We start from the raw sequence: 22,521 nt of genomic DNA, 5'->3' as shown, positions 1-22,521 counted from the left end.
ACAAAAGATTTTTATTCTTAAGTTAGGTTAGGTTGAACATTTTTTTAAATTGTTATTCTCACATTTCGATTTCTTTTTGTTAGATTTCATAAATATATATATATTAAATGAGAAGTTTTCAATAAACAAAAGATTTTTATTCTTAGGTTAAGTTGAACATTTTTTACATTTTTATTCTCTCATTTCTATTTCTTTTTGTTAGATTTCATAAAAATATATATATTAAATGAGAAGTTTTTAATAAACAAAAGATTTTTATTCTTAAGTTAGGTTAGGTTGAACATTTTTATAAATTGTTATTCTCACATTTCGATTTCTTTTTGTTAGATTTTATAAATATATATATATTAAATGAGAAGTTTTCAATAAACAAAAGATTTTTATTCTTAGGTTAGGTTAGGTTGAACATTTTTTCACATTTTTATTCTCTCATTTCTATTTCTTTTTGTTAGATTTCATAAAAATATATATATTAAATGAGAAGTTTTTAATAAACAAAAGATTTTTATTCTTAAGTTAGGTTAGGTTGAACATTTTTTTAAATTGTTATTCTCACATTTCGATTTCTTTTTGTTAGATTTCATAAAAATATATATATTAAATGAGAAGTTTTCAATAAACAAAAGATTTTTATTCTTAGGTTAGGTTAGGTTAGGTTGAACATTTTTTTACATTTTTATTCTCTCATTTCGATTTCTTTTTGTTAAATTTCATAAAAATATATATATTAAATGAGAAGTTTTCAATAAACAAAAGATTTTTATTCTTAGGTTAGGTTAGGTTGAACATTTTTTAACATTTTTATTCTCTCATTTCGATTTCTTTTTGTTAGATTTCATAAAAATGTATATATATAATGAGAAGTTTTTAATAAACAAAAGACTTTATTCTTAGGTTAGGTTAGGTTAAACATTTTTTACATTTTTATTCTCTCATTTCGATTTCTTTTTGTTAGATTTCATAAAAATATATATATTAAATGAGAAGTTTTCAATAAACAAAAGATTTTTATTCTTAGGTTAGGTTAGGTTGAACATTTTTTTACATTTTTATTCTCTCATTTCGATTTCTTTTTGTTAGATTTCATAAAAATGTATATATATAATGAGAAGTTTTTAATAAACAAAAGACTTTATTCTTAGGTTAGGTTAGGTTAAACATTTTTTACATTTTTATTCTCTCATTTCGATTTCTTTTTGTTAGATTTCATAAAAATATATATATTAAATGAGAAGTTTTTAATAAACAAAAGATTTTTATTCTTAGGTTAGGTTGAACATTTTTTTACATTTTTATTCTCTCATTTCGATTTCTTTTTGTTAGATTTCATAAAAATGTATATATATAATGAGAAGTTTTTAATAAACAAAAGACTTTATTCTTAGGTTAGGTTAGGTTAAACATTTTTTACATTTTTATTCTCTCATTTCGATTTCTTTTTGTTAGATTTCATAAAAATATATATATTAAATGAGAAGTTTTCAATAAACAAAAGATTTTTATTCTTAGGTTAGGTTAGGTTAGGTTGAACATTTTTTTACATTTTTATTCTCTCATTTCGATTTCTTTTTGTTAGATTTCATAAAAATATATATATTAAATGAGAAGTTTTTAATAAACAAAAGATTTTTATTCTTAAGTTAGGTTAGGTTGAACATTTTTTTAAATTGTTATTCTCACATTTCGATTTCTTTTTGTTAGATTTCATAAATATATATATATTAAATGAGAAGTTTTCAATAAACAAAAGATTTTTATTCTTAGGTTAAGTTGAACATTTTTTACATTTTTATTCTCTCATTTCTATTTCTTTTTGTTAGATTTCATAAAAATATATATATTAAATGAGAAGTTTTTAATAAACAAAAGATTTTTATTCTTAAGTTAGGTTAGGTTGAACATTTTTTTAAATTGTTATTCTCACATTTCGATTTCTTTTTGTTAGATTTCATAAATATATATATATTAAATGAGAAGTTTTCAATAAACAAAAGATTTTTATTCTTAGGTTAGGTTAGGTTGAACATTTTTTCACATTTTTATTCTCTCATTTCTATTTCTTTTTGTTAGATTTCATAAAAATATATATATTAAATGAGAAGTTTTTAATAAACAAAAGATTTTTATTCTTAAGTTAGGTTAGGTTGAACATTTTTTTAAATTGTTATTCTCACATTTCGATTTCTTTTTGTTAGATTTCATAAAAATATATATATTAAATGAGAAGTTTTCAATAAACAAAAGATTTTTATTCTTAGGTTAGGTTAGGTTAGGTTGAACATTTTTTTACATTTTTATTCTCTCATTTCGATTTCTTTTTGTTAAATTTCATAAAAATATATATATTAAATGAGAAGTTTTCAATAAACAAAAGATTTTTATTCTTAGGTTAGGTTAGGTTGAACATTTTTTTACATTTTTATTCTCTCATTTCGATTTCTTTTTGTTAGATTTCATAAAAATGTATATATATAATGAGAAGTTTTTAATAAACAAAAGACTTTATTCTTAGGTTAGGTTAGGTTAAACATTTTTTACATTTTTATTCTCTCATTTCGATTTCTTTTTGTTAGATTTCATAAAAATATATATATTAAATGAGAAGTTTTCAATAAACAAAAGATTTTTATTCTTAGGTTAGGTTAGGTTAGGTTGAACATTTTTTTACATTTTTATTCTCTCATTTCGATTTCTTTTTGTTAGATTTCATAAAAATATATATATTAAATGAGAAGTTTTCAATAAACAAAAGATTTTTATTCTTAGGTTAGGTTAGGTTAGGTTGAACATTTTTTTACATTTTTATTCTCTCATTTCGATTTCTTTTTGTTAAATTTCATAAAAATATATATATTAAATGAGAAGTTTTCAATAAACAAAAGATTTTTATTCTTAGGTTAGGTTAGGTTGAACATTTTTTTACATTTTTATACTCTCATTTCGATTTCTTTTTGTTAGATTTCATAAAAATGTATATATATAATGAGAAGTTTTTAATAAACAAAAGACTTTATTCTTAGGTTAGGTTAGGTTAAACATTTTTTACATTTTTATTCTCTCATTTCGATTTCTTTTTGTTAGATTTCATAAAAATATATATATTAAATGAGAAGTTTTTAATAAACAAAAGATTTTTATTCTTAAGTTAGGTTAGGTTGAACATTTTTTTAAATTGTTATTCTCACATTTCGATTTCTTTTTGTTAGATTTCATAAATATATATATATTAAATGAGAAGTTTTCAATAAACAAAAGATTTTTATTCTTAGGTTAAGTTGAACATTTTTTACATTTTTATTCTCTCATTTCGATTTATTTTTGTTAGATTTCATAAAAATATATATATTAAATGAGAAGTTTTCAATAAACAAAAGATTTTTATTCTTAGGTTAGGTTAGGTTAGGTTGAACATTTTTTTACATTTTTATTCTCTCATTTCGATTTCTTTTTGTTAGATTTCATAAAAATATATATATTAAATGAGAAGTTTTCAATAAACAAAAGATTTTTATTCTTAGGTTAGGTTAGGTTGAACATTTTTTCACATTTTTATTCTCTCATTTCGATTTCTTTTTGTTAGATTTCATAAAAATATATATTAAATGAGAAGTTTTCAATAAACAAAAGATTTTTATTCTTAAGTTAGGTTAGGTTGAACATTTTTTTACATTGTTTTTCTCACATTTCGATTTCTTTTTGTTAGATTTCATAAAAATATATATATTAAATGAGCGCGAATTCCCGCGGTTTGTATACCACCTTGAAGGCTTCTCGGAGCCCGAACGATCGACACCAGTTTCAACTGAATCCGAGCGGGGAAAACTGACAAAATCGGTTTTCGCCACTTACCGCCCGCACCTTCCCGCGCATTCCCACGTGTTTTATACCACCTTAAAGGCCCCTCGGAGCCCGAACGATCGACACCAGTTTCAACTGAATCCGAGCGGGGAAAACTTAAAAAATTGGTTTTCGCCACTTACCGCCCGCACCTTCCCGCGCATTTCCGCGGGTTGTATACCACCTTGAAGGCCTCTGGGAGCCCGAACGATCGACACCAGATTCAACTGAATCCGAGCGGGGAAAACTGAAAAAATCGGTTTTCGCCTTTTACCGCCCGCACCTTCCCGCGCATTCCCGCGGGTTGTATACCACCTTAAAGGCCTCTCGGAGCCCGAACGATCTACACCAGATTCAACTGAATCCGAGCGGGGAAAACTGAAAAAATCGGTTTTCGCCACTTACAGCCCGCACCTTCCCGCGCATTCCCGCGGGTTGTATACCATTTTGAAGGCCCCTCGAAACCCGAACGATCGACACTAGTTTTAACTGAATCCGAGCGGGGAAAACTGAAAAAAAAATTGTTTTTTGCCACTTACCGCCCGCACCTTCCCGTGCATTCCCGCGGGTTGTATACCACCTAGAAGGCCTCTCGAAGCCCGAACGATCGACACCAGATTCAACTAAATCCGAGCGGGGAAAACTGAAAAGTTTTCAATAAACAAAAGATTTTTATTCTTAGGTTAGGTTAGGTTGAACATTTTTTCACATTTTTATTCTCTCATTTCTATTTCTTTTTGTTAGATTTCATAAAAATATATATATTAAATGAGAAGTTTTTAATAAACAAAAGATTTTTATTCTTACGTTAGGTTAGGTTAAACATTTTTTTAAATTGTTATTCTCACATTTCGATTTCTTTTTGTTAGATTTCATAAAAATATATATATTAAATGAGAAGTTTTCAATAAACAAAAGATTTTTATTCTTAGGTTAGGTTAGGTTGAACATTTTTTTACATTTTTATTCTCTCATTTCGATTTCTTTTTGTTAGATTTCATAAAAATATATATATTAAATGAGAAGTTTTCAATAAACAAAAGATTTTTATTCTTAGGTTAGGTTAGGTTGAACATTTTTTTACATTTTTATTCTCTCATTTCGATTTCTTTTTGTTAGATTTCATAAAAATGTATATATATAATGAGAAGTTTTTAATAAACAAAAGACTTTATTCTTAGGTTAGGTTAGGTTAAACATTTTTTACATTTTTATTCTCTCATTTCGATTTCTTTTTGTTAGATTTCATAAAAATATATATATTAAATGAGAAGTTTTCAATAAACAAAAGATTTTTATTTTTAAGTTAGGTTAGGTTGAACATTTTTTTACATTGTTATTCTCACATTTCGATTTCTTTTTGTTAGATTTCATAAAAATATATATTAAATGGAAAGTTTTCAATAAACAAAAGATTTTTATTTTTAAGTTAGGTTAGGTTAAACATTTTTTTACATTGTTATTCTCACATTTCGATTTCTTTTTGTTAGATTTCATAAAAATATATATATTAAATGAGAAATTTTCAATAAACAAAAGATTTTTATTCTTAGGTTAGGTTAGGTTGAACATTTTTTTACATTTTTATTCTCTCATTTCGATTTCTTTTTGTTAGATTTCATAAAAATGTATATATATAATGAGAAGTTTTTAATAAACAAAAGACTTTATTCTTAGGTTAGGTTAGGTTAAACATTTTTTACATTTTTATTCTCTCATTTCGATTTCTTTTTGTTAGATTTCATAAAAATATATATATTAAATGAGAAGTTTTCAATAAACAAAAGATTTTTATTTTTAAGTTAGGTTAGGTTGAACATTTTTTTACATTGTTTTTCTCACATTTCGATTTCTTTTTGTTAGATTTCATAAAAATATATATATTAAATGAGCGCGAATTCCCGCGGTTTGTATACCACCTTGAAGGCTTCTCGGAGCCCGAACGATCGACACCAGTTTCAACTGAATCCGAGCGGGGAAAACTTAAAAAATTGGTTTTCGCCACTTACCGCCCGCACCTTCCCGCGCATTTCCGCGGGTTGTATACCACCTTGAAGGCCTCTGGGAGCCCGAACGATCGACACCAGATTCAACTGAATCCGAGCGGGGAAAACTGAAAAAATCGGTTTTCGCCTTTTACCGCCCGCACCTTCCCGCGCATTCCCGCGGGTTGTATACCACCTTAAAGGCCTCTCGGAGCCCGAACGATCTACACCAGATTCAACTGAATCCGAGCGGGGAAAACTGAAAAAATCGGTTTTCGCCACTTACAGCCCGCACCTTCCCGCGCATTCCCGCGGGTTGTATACCATTTTGAAGGCCCCTCGAAACCCGAACGATCGACACTAGTTTTAACTGAATCCGAGCGGGGAAAACTGAAAAAAAAATTGTTTTTTGCCACTTACCGCCCGCACCTTCCCGTGCATTCCCGCGGGTTGTATACCACCTAGAAGGCCTCTCGAAGCCCGAACGATCGACACCAGATTCAACTAAATCCGAGCGGGGAAAACTGAAAAGTTTTCAATAAACAAAAGATTTTTATTCTTAGGTTAGGTTAGGTTGAACATTTTTTCACATTTTTATTCTCTCATTTCTATTTCTTTTTGTTAGATTTCATAAAAATATATATATTAAATGAGAAGTTTTTAATAAACAAAAGATTTTTATTCTTAAGTTAGGTTAGGTTAAACATTTTTTTAAATTGTTATTCTCACATTTCGATTTCTTTTTGTTAGATTTCATAAAAATATATATATTAAATGAGAAGTTTTCAATAAACAAAAGATTTTTATTCTTAGGTTAGGTTAGGTTGAACATTTTTTTACATTTTTATTCTCTCATTTCGATTTCTTTTTGTTAGATTTCATAAAAATATATATATTAAATGAGAAGTTTTCAATAAACAAAAGATTTTTATTCTTAGGTTAGGTTAGGTTGAACATTTTTTTACATTTTTATTCTCTCATTTCGATTTCTTTTTGTTAGATTTCATAAAAATGTATATATATAATGAGAAGTTTTTAATAAACAAAAGATTTTATTCTTAGGTTAGGTTAGGTTAAACATTTTTTACATTTTTATTCTCTCATTTCGATTTCTTTTTGTTAGATTTCATAAAAATATATATATTAAATGAGAAGTTTTCAATAAACAAAAGATTTTTATTCTTAGGTTAGGTTAGGTTGAACATTTTTTTACATTTTTATTCTCTCATTTCGATTTCTTTTTGTTAGATTTCATAAAAATATATATATTAAATGAGAAGTTTTCAATAAACAAAAGATTTTTATTTTTAAGTTAGGTTAGGTTGAACATTTTTTTACATTGTTTTTCTCACATTTCGATTTCTTTTTGTTAGATTTCATAAAAATATATATATTAAATGAGCGCGAATTCCCGCGGTTTGTATACCACCTTGAAGGCTTCTCGGAGCCCGAACGATCGACACCAGTTTCAACTGAATCCGAGCGGGGAAAACTTAAAAAATTGGTTTTCGCCACTTACCGCCCGCACCTTCCCGCGCATTTCCGCGGGTTGTATACCACCTTGAAGGCCTCTGGGAGCCCGAACGATCGACACCAGATTCAACTGAATCCGAGCGGGGAAAACTGAAAAAATCGGTTTTCGCCTTTTACCGCCCGCACCTTCCCGCGCATTCCCGCGGGTTGTATACCACCTTAAAGGCCTCTCGGAGCCCGAACGATCTACACCAGATTCAACTGAATCCGAGCGGGGAAAACTGAAAAAATCGGTTTTCGCCACTTACAGCCCGCACCTTCCCGCGCATTCCCGCGGGTTGTATACCATTTTGAAGGCCCCTCGAAACCCGAACGATCGACACTAGTTTTAACTGAATCCGAGCGGGGAAAACTGAAAAAAAAATTGTTTTTTGCCACTTACCGCCCGCACCTTCCCGTGCATTCCCGCGGGTTGTATACCACCTAGAAGGCCTCTCGAAGCCCGAACGATCGACACCAGATTCAACTAAATCCGAGCGGGGAAAACTGAAAAGTTTTCAATAAACAAAAGATTTTTATTCTTAGGTTAGGTTAGGTTGAACATTTTTTCACATTTTTATTCTCTCATTTCTATTTCTTTTTGTTAGATTTCATAAAAATATATATATTAAATGAGAAGTTTTTAATAAACAAAAGATTTTTATTCTTAAGTTAGGTTAGGTTAAACATTTTTTTAAATTGTTATTCTCACATTTCGATTTCTTTTTGTTAGATTTCATAAAAATATATATATTAAATGAGAAGTTTTCAATAAACAAAAGATTTTTATTCTTAGGTTAGGTTAGGTTGAACATTTTTTTACATTTTTATTCTCTCATTTCGATTTCTTTTTGTTAGATTTCATAAAAATATATATATTAAATGAGAAGTTTTCAATAAACAAAAGATTTTTATTCTTAGGTTAGGTTAGGTTGAACATTTTTTTACATTTTTATTCTCTCATTTCGATTTCTTTTTGTTAGATTTCATAAAAATGTATATATATAATGAGAAGTTTTTAATAAACAAAAGATTTTATTCTTAGGTTAGGTTAGGTTAAACATTTTTTACATTTTTATTCTCTCATTTCGATTTCTTTTTGTTAGATTTCATAAAAATATATATATTAAATGAGAAGTTTTCAATAAACAAAAGATTTTTATTCTTAGGTTAGGTTAGGTTGAACATTTTTTTACATTTTTATTCTCTCATTTCGATTTCTTTTTGTTAGATTTCATAAAAATATATATATTAAATGAGAAGTTTTTAATAAACAAAAGATTTTTATTTTTAGGTTAGGTTAGGTTAAACATTTTTTACATTTTTATTCTCTCATTTCGATTTCTTTTTGTTAGATTTCATAAAAATATATATATTAAATGAGAAATTTTCAATAAACAAAAGATTTTTATTCTTAGGTTAGGTTAGGTTGAACATTTTTTCACATTTTTATTCTCTCATTTCGATTTCTTTTTGTTAGATTTCATAAAAATATATATTAAATGGAAAGTTTTCAATAAACAAACGATTTTTATTTTTAAGTTAGGTTAGGTTGAACATTTTTTTACATTGTTATTCTCACATTTCGATTTCTTTTTGTTAGATTTCATAAAAATATATATATTAAATGATAAGTTTTCAATAAACAAAAGATTTTTATTCTTAGGTTAGGTTAGGTTGAACATTTTTTTACATTTTTATTCTCTCATTTCGATTTCTTTTTGTTAGATTTCATAAAAATATATATATTAAATGAGAAGTTTTCAATAAACAAAAGATTTTTATTCTTAGGTTAGGTTAGGTTGAACATTTTTTTACATTTTTATTCTCTCATTTCGATTTATTTTTGTTAGATTTCATAAAAATATATATATTAAATGAGAAGTTTTCAATAAACAAAAGATTTTTATTCTTAGGTTAGGTTAGGTTAGGTTGAACATTTTTTTACATTTTTATTCTCTCATTTCGATTTCTTTTTGTTAGATTTCATAAAAATATATATATTAAATGAGAAGTTTTCAATAAACAAAAGATTTTTATTCTTAGGTTAGGTTAGGTTAGGTTGAACATTTTTTTACATTTTTATTCTCTCATTTCGATTTCTTTTTGTTAGATTTCATAAAAATATATATATTAAATGAGAAGTTTTCAATAAACAAAAGATTTTTATTCTTAGGTTAGGTTAGGTTGAACATTTTTTCACATTTTTATTCTCTCATTTCGATTTCTTTTTGTTAGATTTCATGAAAATAAATATTAAATGAGAAGTTTTCAATAAACAAAAGATTTTTATTCTTAAGTTAGGTTAGGTTGAACATTTTTTTACATTGTTATTCTCACATTTCGATTTCTTTTTGTTAGATTTCATAAAAATATATATATTAAATGAGAAGTTTTCAATAAACAAAAGATTTTTATTCTTAGGTTAGGTTAGGTTAAACATTGTTTTACATTTTTATTCTCTCATTTCGATTTCTTTTTGTTAGATTTCATAAAAATGTAAATATATAATGAGAAGTTTTTAATAAACAAAAGATTTTTATTCTTAGGTTAGGTTAGGTTAAACATTTTTTACATTTTTATTCTCTCATTTCGATTTATTTTTGTTAGATTTCATAAAAATATATATATTAAATGAGAAGTTTTCAATAAACAAAAGATTTTTATTCTTAGGTTAGGTTAGGTTGAACATTTTTTTACATTTTTATTCTCTCATTTCGATTTCTTTTTGTTAGATTTCATAAAAATGTATATATTAAATGAGAAGTTTTCAATAAACAAAAGATTTTTATTCTTAGGTTAGGTTAGGTTGAACATTTTTTACATTTTTATTCTCTCATTTCGATTTCTTTTTGTTAGATTTCATAAAAATATATATATTAAATGAGAAGTTTTTAATAAACAAAAGATTTTTATTCTTAAGTTAGATTAGGTTGAACATTTTTTTAAATTGTTATTCTCACATTTCGATTTCTTTTTGTTAGATTTCACAAATATATATATATTAAATGAGAAGTTTTCAATAAACAAAAGATTTTTATTCTTAGGTTAGGTTAGGTTGAACATTTTTTCACATTTTTATTCTCTCCTTTCGATTTATTTTTGTTAGATTTCATAAAAATATATATATTAAATGAGAAGTTTTCAATAAACAAAAGATTTTTATTCTTAGGTTAGGTTAGGTTAGGTTAAACATTTTTTTACATTTTTATTCTCTCATTTCGATTTCTTTTTGTTAGATTTCATAAAAATATATATATTAAATGAGAAGTTTTCAATAAACAAAAGATTTTTATTCTTAGGTTAGGTTAGGTTGAACATTTTTTCACATTTTTATTCTCTCATTTCGATTTCTTTTTGTTAGATTTCATAAATATATATATATTAAATGAGAAGTTTTCAATAAACAAAAGATTTTTATTCTTAAGTTAGGTTAGGTTGAACATTTTTTTACATTGTTATTCTCACATTTCGATTTCTTTTTGTTAGATTTCATAAAAATATATATATTAAATGAGAAGTTTTCAATAAACAAAAGATTTTTATTCTTAGGTTAGGTTAGGTTAAACATTGTTTTACATTTTTATTCTCTCATTTCGATTTCTTTTTGTTAGATTTCATAAAAATGTAAATATATAATGAGAAGTTTTTAATAAACAAAAGATTTTTATTCTTAGGTTAGGTTAGGTTAAACATTTTTTACATTTTTATTCTCTCATTTCGATTTATTTTTGTTAGATTTCATAAAAATATATATATTAAATGAGAAGTTTTCAATAAACAAAAGATTTTTATTCTTAGGTTAGGTTAGGTTGAACATTTTTTTACATTTTTATTCTCTCATTTCGATTTCTTTTTGTTAGATTTCATAAAAATGTATATATTAAATGAGAAGTTTTCAATAAACAAAAGATTTTTATTCTTAGGTTAGGTTAGGTTGAACATTTTTTACATTTTTATTCTCTCATTTCGATTTCTTTTTGTTAGATTTCATAAAAATATAAATATTAAATGAGAAGTTTTTAATAAACAAAAGATTTTTATTCTTAAGTTAGATTAGGTTGAACATTTTTTTAAAATTGTTATTCTCACATTTCGATTTCTTTTTGTTAGATTTCACAAATATATATATATTAAATGAGAAGTTTTCAATAAACAAAAGATTTTTATTCTTAGGTTAGGTTAGGTTGAACATTTTTTCACATTTTTATTCTCTCATTTCGATTTCTTTTTGTTAGATTTCATGAAAATAAATATTAAATGAGAAGTTTTCAATAAACAAAAGATTTTTATTCTTAAGTTAGGTTAGGTTGAACATTTTTTTACATTGTTATTCTCACATTTCGATTTCTTTTTGTTAGATTTCATAAAAATATATATATTAAATGAGAAGTTTTCAATAAACAAAAGATTTTTATTCTTAGGTTAGGTTAGGTTAAACATTGTTTTACATTTTTATTCTCTCATTTCGATTTCTTTTTGTTAGATTTCATAAAAATGTAAATATATAATGAGAAGTTTTTAATAAACAAAAGATTTTTATTCTTAGGTTAGGTTAGGTTAAACATTTTTTACATTTTTATTCTCTCATTTCGATTTATTTTTGTTAGATTTCATAAAAATATATATATTAAATGAGAAGTTTTCAATAAACAAAAGATTTTTATTCTTAGGTTAGGTTAGGTTGAACATTTTTTTACATTTTTATTCTCTCATTTCGATTTCTTTTTGTTAGATTTCATAAAAATGTATATATTAAATGAGAAGTTTTCAATAAACAAAAGATTTTTATTCTTAGGTTAGGTTAGGTTGAACATTTTTTACATTTTTATTCTCTCATTTCGATTTCTTTTTGTTAGATTTCATAAAAATATATATATTAAATGAGAAGTTTTTAATAAACAAAAGATTTTTATTCTTAAGTTAGATTAGGTTGAACATTTTTTTAAATTGTTATTCTCACATTTCGATTTCTTTTTGTTAGATTTCACAAATATATATATATTAAATGAGAAGTTTTCAATAAACAAAAGATTTTTATTCTTAGGTTAGGTTAGGTTGAACATTTTTTCACATTTTTATTCTCTCCTTTCGATTTATTTTTGTTAGATTTCATAAAAATATATATATTAAATGAGAAGTTTTCAATAAACAAAAGATTTTTATTCTTAGGTTAGGTTAGGTTAGGTTAAACATTTTTTTACATTTTTATTCTCTCATTTCGATTTCTTTTTGTTAGATTTCATAAAAATATATATATTAAATGAGAAGTTTTCAATAAACAAAAGATTTTTATTCTTAGGTTAGGTTAGGTTGAACATTTTTTCACATTTTTATTCTCTCATTTCGATTTCTTTTTGTTAGATTTCATAAATATATATATATTAAATGAGAAGTTTTCAATAAACAAAAGATTTTTATTCTTAAGTTAGGTTAGGTTGAACATTTTTTTACATTGTTATTCTCACATTTCGATTTCTTTTTGTTAGATTTCATAAAAATATATATATTAAATGAGAAGTTTTCAATAAACAAAAGATTTTTATTCTTAGGTTAGGTTAGGTTAAACATTGTTTTACATTTTTATTCTCTCATTTCGATTTCTTTTTGTTAGATTTCATAAAAATGTAAATATATAATGAGAAGTTTTTAATAAACAAAAGATTTTTATTCTTAGGTTAGGTTAGGTTAAACATTTTTTACATTTTTATTCTCTCATTTCGATTTATTTTTGTTAGATTTCATAAAAATATATATATTAAATGAGAAGTTTTCAATAAACAAAAGATTTTTATTCTTAGGTTAGGTTAGGTTGAACATTTTTTTACATTTTTATTCTCTCATTTCGATTTCTTTTTGTTAGATTTCATAAAAATGTATATATTAAATGAGAAGTTTTCAATAAACAAAAGATTTTTATTCTTAGGTTAGGTTAGGTTGAACATTTTTTACATTTTTATTCTCTCATTTCGATTTCTTTTTGTTAGATTTCATAAAAATATAAATATTAAATGAGAAGTTTTTAATAAACAAAAGATTTTTATTCTTAAGTTAGATTAGGTTGAACATTTTTTTAAAATTGTTATTCTCACATTTCGATTTCTTTTTGTTAGATTTCACAAATATATATATATTAAATGAGAAGTTTTCAATAAACAAAAGATTTTTATTCTTAGGTTAGGTTAGGTTGAACATTTTTTCACATTTTTATTCTCTCCTTTCGATTTATTTTTGTTAGATTTCATAAAAATATATATATTAAATGAGAAGTTTTCAATAAACAAAAGATTTTTATTCTTAGGTTAGGTTGAACATTTTTTACATTTTTATTCTCTCATTTCGATTTATTTTTGTTAGATTTCATAAAAATATATATATTAAATGAGCGCGAATTCCCGCGGGTTGTATACCACCTTGAAGGCCTCTTGAAGCCCGAACGATCGACACCAGATTCAACTGAATCCGAGCGGGGAAAACTGAAAAAATCGGTTTTCGCCACTTACAGAACGTACCTTCCAGCGCATTCCCGCGGGTTGTATACCACCTTGAAGGCCCCTCTGAGCCCGAACGATCGACACTAGTTTCAACTGAATCCGAGCGGGTAAAACTGAAAAAATCGGTTTTCGCCACTTACCGCCCGCACCTTCCCGCGCATTCCCGCGGGTTGTATACCACCTTGAAGGTCCCTCGGATCCCGAACGATCGAAACCAGTTTCAACCGAATCCGAGCGGGGAAAACTGAAAAAATCGGTTTTCGCCACTTACCGTCCGCACCTTCTAGCGCATTCCCGCGGGTTGTATACCACCTTGAAGGCCTTTCGGAGCCCGAACGATCGACACCAGATTCAACTGAATCCGAGCGGGGAAAACTAAAAAAATCGGTTTTCGCCACTTACCGCCCGCACCTTCCCGCGCATTCCCGCGGGTTGTATACCAACTTGAAGGACTCTTGGAGCCCGAAAGATCGACACCAGATTCAACTGGATCCGAGCGGGGAAAACTGAAAAAATCGGTTTTCGCCACTTACCGCCCGCACCTTCCCGCGCATTCCCGCGGGTTGTATACTACCTTGAAGGCCCCTCGGAGCCCGAACGATCGACACTAGTTTCAACTGAATCTGAGCGGGGAAAACTGAAAAAATCGGTTTTCGCCACTTACCGCCCGCACCTTCCCGCGCATTCCCGCGGGTTGTATACCACCTTGAAAGTCCCTCAGAGCCCGAACGATCGACACCAGTTTCAGCCGAACCCGAGCGGGGAAAACTGAAAAAATCGGTTTTCGCCACTTACCGTCCGCACCTTCTCGCGCATTCCCGCGGGTTGTATACCACCTTAAAGGTCCCTCGGAGCCCGAACTATCGACACCAGTTTCAACCGAATCCGAGCGGGGAAAACTGAAAAAATCGGTTTTCGCCATTTACCGCCCGCACCTTCCCGCGCATTCCCGCAAGTTGTATCCACCTTGAAGGACTCTTGGAGCCTGAACGATCGACACCAGATTCAACTGAATCCGAGCGGGGAAAACTGAAAAAATCGGTTTTCGACACTTACCGCCCGCACCTTATCGCGCATTTCCGCGGGTTGTATATCACCTTGAAGGCCCCTCGGAGCCCGAACGATCGACACTAGTTTCAACTGAATCCGAGCGGGGAAAACTGAAAAAAGCGGTTTTCGCCACTTGCCGCCCGCACCTTCCCGCGCATTTCCGCGGGTTGTATACCACCTTGAAGGCCTCTCGGAGCCCGAACGATCGACACCAGATTCAACTGAATCCGAGCGGGGAAAACTGAAAAAATCGGTTTTCGCCACTTACAGCCCGCACCTACCCGCGCATTCCCGCGGGTTGTATACCACCTTAAAGGCCCCTCGGATCCCGAACGATCGACACTAGTTTCAACTGAATCCGAGCGGGGAAAACTGAAAAAAATCGTTTTTTGCCACTTACCGCCCGCACCTTCCCGCGCATTCCCGCGGGTTGTATACCACCTAGAAGGCCTCTCGAAGCCCGAACGATCGACACCAGATTCAACTGAATCCGAGCGGGGAAAACTGAAAAGTTTTCAATAAACTAAAGATTTTTATTCTTAGGTTAGGTTAGGTTGAACATTTTTTCACATTTTTATGCTCACATTTCTATTTCTTTTTGTTAGATTTCATAAAAATATATATATTAAATGAGAAGTTTTTAATAAACAAAAGATTTTTATTCTTAAGTTAGGTTAGGTTGAACATTTTTTAAAATTGTTATTCTAACATTTCGATTTCTTTTTGTTAGATTTCATAAATATATATATATTAAATGAGAAGTTTTCAATAAACAAAAGATTTTTATTCTTAGGTTAGGTTAGGTTGAACATTTTTTTACATTTTTATTCTCTCATTTCGATTTCTTTTTGTTAGATTTCATAAAAATATATATATTAAATGAGAAGTTTTCAATAAACAAAAGATTTTTATTCTTAGGTTAGGTTAGGTTGAACATTTTTTTACATTTTTATTCTCTCATTTCGATTTCTTTTTGTTAGATTTCATAAAAATATATATATTAAATGAGAAGTTTTTAATAAACAAAAGATTTTTATTCTTAAGTTAGGTTAGGTTGAACATTTTTTTAAATTGTTATTCTCACATTTCGATTTCTTTTTGTTAGATTTCATAAAAATATATATATTAAATGAGAAGTTTTCAATAAACAAAAGATTTTTATTCTTAGGTTAGGTTAGGTTAGGTTGAACATTTTTTTACATTTTTATTCTCTCATTTCGATTTCTTTTTGTTAGATTTCATAAAAATGTATATATATAATGAGAAGTTTTTAATAAACAAAAGACTTTATTCTTAGGTTAGGTTAGGTTAAACATTTTTTACATTTTTATTCTCTCATTTCGATTTCTTTTTGTTAGATTTCATAAAAATATATATATTAAATGAGAAGTTTTCAATAAACAAAAGATTTTTATTCTTAGGTTAGGTTAGGTTGAACATTTTTTTACATTTTTATTCTCTCATTTCGATTTCTTTTTGTTAGATTTCATAAAAATGTATATATATAATGAGAAGTTTTTAATAAACAAAAGACTTTATTCTTAGGTTAGGTTAGGTTAAACATTTTTTACATTTTTATTCTCTCATTTCGATTTCTTTTTGTTAGATTTCATAAAAATATATATATTAAATGAGAAGTTTTCAATAAACAAAAGATTTTTATTCTTAGGTTAGGTTAGGTTAGGTTGAACATTTTTTTACATTTTTATTCTCTCATTTCGATTTCTTTTTGTTAGATTTCATAAAAATATATATATTAAATGAGAAGTTTTTAATAAACAAAAGATTTTTATTCTTAAGTTAGGTTAGGTTGAACATTTTTTTAAATTGTTATTCTCACATTTCGATTTCTTTTTGTTAGATTTCATAAATATATATATATTAAATGAGAAGTTTTCAATAAACAAAAGATTTTTATTCTTAGGTTAAGTTGAACATTTTTTACATTTTTATTCTCTCATTTCTATTTCTTTTTGTTAGATTTCATAAAAATATATATATTAAATGAGAAGTTTTTAATAAACAAAAGATTTTTATTCTTAAGTTAGGTTAGGTTGAACATTTTTTTAAATTGTTATTCTCACATTTCGATTTCTTTTTGTTAGATTTCATAAATATATATATATTAAATGAGAAGTTTTCAATAAACAAAAGATTTTTATTCTTAGGTTAGGTTAGGTTGAACATTTTTTCACATTTTTATTCTCTCATTTCTATTTCTTTTTGTTAGATTTCATAAAAATATATATATATTAAATGAGAAGTTTTTAATAAACAAAAGATTTTTATTCTTAAGTTAGGTTAGGTTGAACATTTTTTTAAATTGTTATTCTCACATTTCGATTTCTTTTTGTTAGATTTCATAAAAATATATATATTAAATGAGAAGTTTTCAATAAACAAAAGATTTTTATTCTTAGGTTAGGTTAGGTTAGGTTGAACATTTTTTTACATTTTTATTCTCTCATTTCGATTTCTTTTTGTTAAATTTCATAAAAATATATATATTAAATGAGAAGTTTTCAATAAACAAAAGATTTTTATTCTTAGGTTAGGTTAGGTTGAACATTTTTTTACATTTTTATTCTCTCATTTCGATTTCTTTTTGTTAGATTTCATAAAAATGTATATATATAATGAGAAGTTTTTAATAAACAAAAGACTTTATTCTTAGGTTAGGTTAGGTTAAACATTTTTTACATTTTTATTCTCTCATTTCGATTTCTTTTTGTTAGATTTCATAAAAATATATATATTAAATGAGAAGTTTTCAATAAACAAAAGATTTTTATTCTTAGGTTAGGTTAGGTTAGGTTGAACATTTTTTTACATTTTTATTCTCTCATTTCGATTTCTTTTTGTTAGATTTCATAAAAATATATATATTAAATGAGAAGTTTTCAATAAACAAAAGATTTTTATTCTTAGGTTAGGTTAGGTTAGGTTGAACATTTTTTTACATTTTTATTCTCTCATTTCGATTTCTTTTTGTTAAATTTCATAAAAATATATATATTAAATGAGAAGTTTTCAATAAACAAAAGATTTTTATTCTTAGGTTAGGTTAGGTTGAACATTTTTTTACATTTTTATTCTCTCATTTCGATTTCTTTTTGTTAGATTTCATAAAAATGTATATATATAATGAGAAGTTTTTAATAAACAAAAGACTTTATTCTTAGGTTAGGTTAGGTTAAACATTTTTTACATTTTTATTCTCTCATTTCGATTTCTTTTTGTTAGATTTCATAAAAATATATATATTAAATGAGAAGTTTTCAATAAACAAAAGATTTTTATTCTTAGGTTAGGTTAGGTTAGGATGAACATTTTTTTACATTTTTATTCTCTCATTTCGATTTCTTTTTGTTAGATTTCATAAAAATATATATATTAAATGAGAAGTTTTTAATAAACAAAAGATTTTTATTCTTAAGTTAGGTTAGGTTGAACATTTTTTTAAATTGTTATTCTCACATTTCGATTTCTTTTTGTTAGATTTCATAAATATATATATATTAAATGAGAAGTTTTCAATAAACAAAAGATTTTTATTCTTAGGTTAAGTTGAACATTTTTTACATTTTTATTCTCTCATTTCGATTTATTTTTGTTAGATTTCATAAAAATATATATATTAAATGAGAAGTTTTCAATAAACAAAAGATTTTTATTCTTAGGTTAGGTTAGGTTAGGTTGAACATTTTTTTACATTTTTATTCTCTCATTTCGATTTCTTTTTGTTAGATTTCATAAAAATATATATATTAAATGAGAAGTTTTCAATAAACAAAAGATTTTTATTCTTAGGTTAGGTTAGGTTGAACATTTTTTCACATTTTTATTCTCTCATTTCGATTTCTTTTTGTTAGATTTCATAAAAATATATATTAAATGAGAAGTTTTCAATAAACAAAAGATTTTTATTCTTAAGTTAGGTTAGGTTGAACATTTTTTTAAATTGTTATTCTCACATTTCGATTTCTTTTTGTTAGATTTCATAAAAATATATATATTAAATGAGAAGTTTTCAATAAACAAAAGATTTTTATTCTTAGGTTAGGTTAGGTTAGGTTGAACATTTTTTTACATTTTTATTCTCTCATTTCGATTTCTTTTTGTTAAATTTCATAAAAATATATATATTAAATGAGAAGTTTTCAATAAACAAAAGATTTTTATTCTTAGGTTAGGTTAGGTTGAACATTTTTTTACATTTTTATTCTCTCATTTCGATTTCTTTTTGTTAGATTTCATAAAAATGTATATATATAATGAGAAGTTTTTAATAAACAAAAGACTTTATTCTTAGGTTAGGTTAGGTTAAACATTTTTTACATTTTTATTCTCTCATTTCGATTTCTTTTTGTTAGATTTCATAAAAATATATATATTAAATGAGAAGTTTTCAATAAACAAAAGATTTTTATTCTTAGGTTAGGTTAGGTTAGGTTGAACATTTTTTTACATTTTTATTCTCTCATTTCGATTTCTTTTTGTTAGATTTCATAAAAATATATATATTAAATGAGAAGTTTTTAATAAACAAAAGATTTTTATTCTTAAGTTAGGTTAGGTTGAACATTTTTTTAAATTGTTATTCTCACATTTCGATTTCTTTTTGTTAGATTTCATAAATATATATATATTAAATGAGAAGTTTTCAATAAACAAAAGATTTTTATTCTTAGGTTAAGTTGAACATTTTTTACATTTTTATTCTCTCATTTCTATTTCTTTTTGTTAGATTTCATAAAAATATATATATTAAATGAGAAGTTTTTAATAAACAAAAGATTTTTATTCTTAAGTTAGGTTAGGTTGAACATTTTTTTAAATTGTTATTCTCACATTTCGATTTCTTTTTGTTAGATTTCATAAATATATATATATTAAATGAGAAGTTTTCAATAAACAAAAGATTTTTATTCTTAGGTTAGGTTAGGTTGAACATTTTTTCACATTTTTATTCTCTCATTTCTATTTCTTTTTGTTAGATTTCATAAAAATATATATATTAAATGAGAAGTTTTTAATAAACAAAAGATTTTTATTCTTAAGTTAGGTTAGGTTGAACATTTTTTTAAATTGTTATTCTCACATTTCGATTTCTTTTTGTTAGATTTCATAAAAATATATATATTAAATGAGAAGTTTTCAATAAACAAAAGATTTTTATTCTTAGGTTAGGTTAGGTTAGGTTGAACATTTTTTTACATTTTTATTCTCTCATTTCGATTTCTTTTTGTTAAATTTCATAAAAATATATATATTAAATGAGAAGTTTTCAATAAACAAAAGATTTTTATTCTTAGGTTAGGTTAGGTTGAACATTTTTTTACATTTTTATTCTCTCATTTCGATTTCTTTTTGTTAGATTTCATAAAAATGTATATATATAATGAGAAGTTTTTAATAAACAAAAGACTTTATTCTTAGGTTAGGTTAGGTTAAACATTTTTTACATTTTTATTCTCTCATTTCGATTTCTTTTTGTTAGATTTCATAAAAATATATATATTAAATGAGAAGTTTTCAATAAACAAAAGATTTTTATTCTTAGGTTAGGTTAGGTTAGGTTGAACATTTTTTTACATTTTTATTCTCTCATTTCGATTTCTTTTTGTTAGATTTCATAAAAATATATATATTAAATGAGAAGTTTTCAATAAACAAAAGATTTTTATTCTTAGGTTAGGTTAGGTTAGGTTGAACATTTTTTTACATTTTTATTCTCTCATTTCGATTTCTTTTTGTTAAATTTCATAAAAATATATATATTAAATGAGAAGTTTTCAATAAACAAAAGATTTTTATTCTTAGGTTAGGTTAGGTTGAACATTTTTTTACATTTTTATACTCTCATTTCGATTTCTTTTTGTTAGATTTCATAAAAATGTATATATATAATGAGAAGTTTTTAATAAACAAAAGACTTTATTCTTAGGTTAGGTTAGGTTAAACATTTTTTACATTTTTATTCTCTCATTTCGATTTCTTTTTGTTAGATTTCATAAAAATATATATATTAAATGAGAAGTTTTTAATAAACAAAAGATTTTTATTCTTAAGTTAGGTTAGGTTGAACATTTTTTTAAATTGTTATTCTCACATTTCGATTTCTTTTTGTTAGATTTCATAAATATATATATATTAAATGAGAAGTTTTCAATAAACAAAAGATTTTTATTCTTAGGTTAAGTTGAACATTTTTTACATTTTTATTCTCTCATTTCGATTTATTTTTGTTAGATTTCATAAAAATATATATATTAAATGAGAAGTTTTCAATAAACAAAAGATTTTTATTCTTAGGTTAGGTTAGGTTAGGTTGAACATTTTTTTACATTTTTATTCTCTCATTTCGATTTCTTTTTGTTAGATTTCATAAAAATATATATATTAAATGAGAAGTTTTCAATAAACAAAAGATTTTTATTCTTAGGTTAGGTTAGGTTGAACATTTTTTCACATTTTTATTCTCTCATTTCGATTTCTTTTTGTTAGATTTCATAAAAATATATATTAAATGAGAAGTTTTCAATAAACAAAAGATTTTTATTCTTAAGTTAGGTTAGGTTGAACATTTTTTTACATTGTTTTTCTCACATTTCGATTTCTTTTTGTTAGATTTCATAAAAATATATATATTAAATGAGCGCGAATTCCCGCGGTTTGTATACCACCTTGAAGGCTTCTCGGAGCCCGAACGATCGACACCAGTTTCAACTGAATCCGAGCGGGGAAAACTGACAAAATCGGTTTTCGCCACTTACCGCCCGCACCTTCCCGCGCATTCCCACGTGTTTTATACCACCTTAAAGGCCCCTCGGAGCCCGAACGATCGACACCAGTTTCAACTGAATCCGAGCGGGGAAAACTTAAAAAATTGGTTTTCGCCACTTACCGCCCGCACCTTCCCGCGCATTTCCGCGGGTTGTATACCACCTTGAAGGCCTCTGGGAGCCCGAACGATCGACACCAGATTCAACTGAATCCGAGCGGGGAAAACTGAAAAAATCGGTTTTCGCCTTTTACCGCCCGCACCTTCCCGCGCATTCCCGCGGGTTGTATACCACCTTAAAGGCCTCTCGGAGCCCGAACGATCTACACCAGATTCAACTGAATCCGAGCGGGGAAAACTGAAAAAATCGGTTTTCGCCACTTACAGCCCGCACCTTCCCGCGCATTCCCGCGGGTTGTATACCATTTTGAAGGCCCCTCGAAACCCGAACGATCGACACTAGTTTTAACTGAATCCGAGCGGGGAAAACTGAAAAAAAAATTGTTTTTTGCCACTTACCGCCCGCACCTTCCCGTGCATTCCCGCGGGTTGTATACCACCTAGAAGGCCTCTCGAAGCCCGAACGATCGACACCAGATTCAACTAAATCCGAGCGGGGAAAACTGAAAAGTTTTCAATAAACAAAAGATTTTTATTCTTAGGTTAGGTTAGGTTGAACATTTTTTCACATTTTTATTCTCTCATTTCTATTTCTTTTTGTTAGATTTCATAAAAATATATATATTAAATGAGAAGTTTTTAATAAACAAAAGATTTTTATTCTTACGTTAGGTTAGGTTAAACATTTTTTTAAATTGTTATTCTCACATTTCGATTTCTTTTTGTTAGATTTCATAAA

Source organism: Heliconius melpomene, chromosome 2, assembly GCF_056956725.1.
Source record: "Heliconius melpomene rosina isolate 202511_hmr_F chromosome 2, ASM5695672v1, whole genome shotgun sequence".
Lineage (NCBI taxonomy): Eukaryota > Metazoa > Arthropoda > Insecta > Lepidoptera > Nymphalidae > Heliconius > Heliconius melpomene.
Note: the sequence above shows the minus strand (reverse complement) of the source record.